Consider the following 3,847-nt stretch of genomic DNA (forward strand, 5'->3'; position numbering starts at 1 on the left):
CGCAGGCTCAGCGGCCACGGCTCACGGGCCCAGCCGCTCCGCGGCATGTGGGATCTTCCCGGACCGGGGCACGAACCCGTGTCCCCTGAATCGGCAGGCGGATTCTCAACCACTGCACCACCAGGGAAGCCCTTGGCTGTTACTTTGAGTTTGACATAAAAGTTCTAATTTTGAGTGTGGTTTGCGCTGCTCAAACTTTAGAATATTTAGAGACGCTCCTCTCAGACACATTGAAAAGATTTCTGAAAATCTATTCTGATTCTATTCTGAAAATCCTTGCATCAAGTGGGAATAGCCACATATGTAATTTTTTTTTTTTTTTTTTTTTTTTGAGGTACGCCGGCCTCTCACTGTTGTGGCCTCTCCCGTTGCGGAGCACAGGCTCCGGACGCGCAGGCTCAGCAGCCATGGCTCACGGGCCCAGCTGATCCGCGGCACGTGGGATCCTCCCGGACCGGGGCACTAACCCGTGTCCCCTGCATCGGCATGCGGACTCCCAACCACTGCGCCACCAGGGAAGCCCCACATATGTAATTTTTAAATTTGTTTTAAAATGCAGTAAAAGTTGTTTTCTGGTCACAAGAATAGAAATTTTCCCTGTTCCCCAGACTGCTCTCAGCCAGTAACTAAGCAACACAGGGATACTGAGGCAGGCCTGTCCCCATGAGACGTGGGACTCCTGTGAGAGGTGACTTTGGCCCTGCAATTCCCCATCATCCTGACTGAAACTTTCTAAGAACCTCCTTCCCTGTCTCCATCATGGTTTACATCCCTCTGCTTTCTCCACCTTTTTTCCTTCCCCCATTTCCCTCATAGTTCTTTCACCCTATGAATATCTTGGATATCGAATCCAGCCCCGAATCTGCTGCTCAGAACACCCAAACTAGCACGTTTAACCCCTCACTCTGGAAACACTTTTAGGGGAGGAAAAAAAAAAAGTACTGTTTTCTCTACTTTCTAGGTTCACTGACTAAGGCTCTATGAACTAGATGACAAAAGACAGATTAACAAGAGAAAACCAGAATGAATTAACGTGTGTGACATGCATACACATGGGAGAAACTCAGTGACAACTCAAAGGGGTGGTTAGAACTTGGGCTTATAGAGCATCTTAACGAAGGATGATAAATTCCTAGAGCAATGACAAGACAAAAAAAAAGGTTAAGTTTTCCAAGGGTGGCAAACTGGGGGAAAGTAAATATATGGGGGAAACCACTGGAATATATTTTGTTTGTTCAGGCCATCTCGGTGCCAACTTTTATCTTCTTCACGGCCATAAACTTCCCTGGGAGAGGGGATTTATTGGCAGTCCTCATTTCTCAGAAGTTCCTGCTCTTTGATAGATAAGAGAAGCTCTGGGAAGGCTTCTTTCTGCATCTGTTGAATCTCAAATGCTTTTAGCTCAAAATAACCCTTATGCTTAAGTGGCATATTTTTGGGTGGCGTATTTTGATCCCCTAGACCCTACACTGTGGGATGTGGAATCCGGTATCCTGAGAGGCTTCAGAAAGGGCCAGATGACATGACCTAAAAGAGTGGGGCAGTTGACTCCACATGGGTGGACTTTGTCCAGTGGGAAGCAAGAGGCAGATGGGGTCCGGGCACACAGATTCCCCTTCTCCCTTCCTCTCAGTCGGAGGCATTGTTTCTCTGTACAGTCATCTTGAGGATTTCTAAATACTCAACAAACACCTTTGCTGAGCAAACTGATGTATCTCTTCCAGGCTCATCAGGAAACAGTAGCCAGTGTGGTAACATAGTTCACATCCTTTCTTCCTTCACTCAAGTCTTTCCCCCACTTACTGGCCCTAAGATTATCCCTCCCTGCCTCCTCTGTAAAGTACCAGCACTGATTTCTGGCCCTAAACTCTGTTGTCTGGGAAACCTGGGCTAAGACAGTTTTTAAACTAATCCTAGGTATAGATATACAAGTAAGAAGTAGCTGCTGGAAGTGGAGGAAAACAGTCTAGACTAAGACAATAGTATAATTTGGACACCTCAAGGCAAAATGGAGGGTGGCTTTTCCAGAAATGGAAAGAAGTTCAATTTTGCTGGTGCAGCACAAGCCTGGGTACTGGGGTCAGGGCTGTGAGAGGAATGGCTAGAGAGGCATCTGGTCACAAATTACTGTATGGGGCATATTAAGGAGTTGTGAAAGCTGAAACAGAGTGAGGCCCTGTGGGCCTCCCAGCCATGGAGGCCCTTTTGTCCCCCGTTTCTTGTGGGCAGGACTCCAGCCTCATGTTCTTCCCGGAGTTCCAGATTCGGACAGTTGCTCATCAAGGGAGGAGCTGCCAAGAAACCAGCTAAGGCAAGATTCAAAGGACCAGAGAAGCTCATCAAGATTAGGAGACCTGAGGCGAGATTAAGGGAATGCAAGCCCTGCTCACACCCTAATCTTGTCAGAGACCCTACCTTTGAAGCATTGTTATAAAACCCCTCATCAAATCCTCCTGGGTTGGGACACACAGGTTTTCGAGGTAGAAGCCCGGTGTGTCTCCCTTTGCCTGGCAAAGCAATAAAGCTATCCTTTTCTTTCTTTTTTTTTTTCTTTTTTATAAATTTATTTATTTATTTTTGGCTGCATTGGGTCTTTGTTGCTGTGCGCGGGCTTTCTCTAGTTTCGGAGAGCGGGGGCTACTCTCCATTGCCATGGACGGGCTTCTAATTGTGGTGGCTTTTGTTGCGGAGCACAAGCTCTAGGCACACAGGTTTCGGTAGTTGTCGTTTGTGGACTCTAGAGCTCAGGCTCAGTAGTTGCGGCGCACGGGCTTATTTGCTCCGTGGCATGTGGGATCTTCCGGGACCAGGGCTCAAACCCGTATCCCCTGCACTGGCAGACGGATTCTTAACCACTGCGCCACCAGGTAAGTCCAGCTATCCTTTTCTACTTCACCCCAAACTCTGTCTCCGAGATTTGATTTGGCACCCGTGTACAAAGAGGCGGAGCTTTAGGTAACAAAGCTACAGAGGACTTGCAGCCAGGAAGTAGCAGTCATATTTGCATTTCAGATCTCTGTGGCTGCAGTAGGGAGACTAGATTGAAAGTGACAGGAAAGATGTAGTAATCTTTGCAAACATTCACTAGCATTGTGGCATTGATGTTAATTTTTATGATAAAACGAAAGCCTATTATACCTTACCTATACCAATTTTGAGTAGTCTGATAGTATTATTTCTTACTACCAACTGAAGTATTATTCTCTTTAAAGTTATTCCGAGAAAGACCCATGGAGTAAAATGAAGGGCTAATTTTTGTGTTAATAGATGTGTAAATGGAGTTTATTAGGGGTCTTTTTAAACCTTTGGGATGTTAAGAAAAATTATCCAAAAGCTGGAAATGGGCAAAAAAGATGTCTTATCAGTGGAGTGCTGGGCATTGACTAACATGTCCAAGGTAGGTAGCTGATTCTCTAGGGGTGTGAACTTCTGTTTGACATTTTATTTACTATGATTAGGAAATTTTAAGGGGGAAGCGGCTGCTTCCCACTAGCTATCTATTTTACATTTGGTAGTGTATATATGTCAATGCCACTCTCTCACTTCGTCCCAGCTTACCCTTCCCCCTCCCCGTGTCAAGTCTACAAATAACTCAGTTTCATTTCTTTTTATGGCTGAGTAATATTCCATTGTATATATGTGCCACATCTTCTTTATCCATTCATCTGTTGATGGACACTTAGGTTGCTTCCATGTCCTGGCTATTGTAAATAGAGCTGCAATGAACATTGTGGTACATGACTCTTTTTGAATTACGTTTTTCTCAGGGTATATGCCCGGTGGTGGGATTGCTGGGTCGTATGGTAGTTCTACCTTTAGTTTTTTAAGGAACCTCCATACCGTTCTC

The sequence above is a fragment of the Physeter macrocephalus genome, chromosome 6 (genome assembly GCF_002837175.3).
Source record: "Physeter macrocephalus isolate SW-GA chromosome 6, ASM283717v5, whole genome shotgun sequence".
Taxonomy (NCBI): Eukaryota; Metazoa; Chordata; class Mammalia; order Artiodactyla; family Physeteridae; genus Physeter; species Physeter macrocephalus.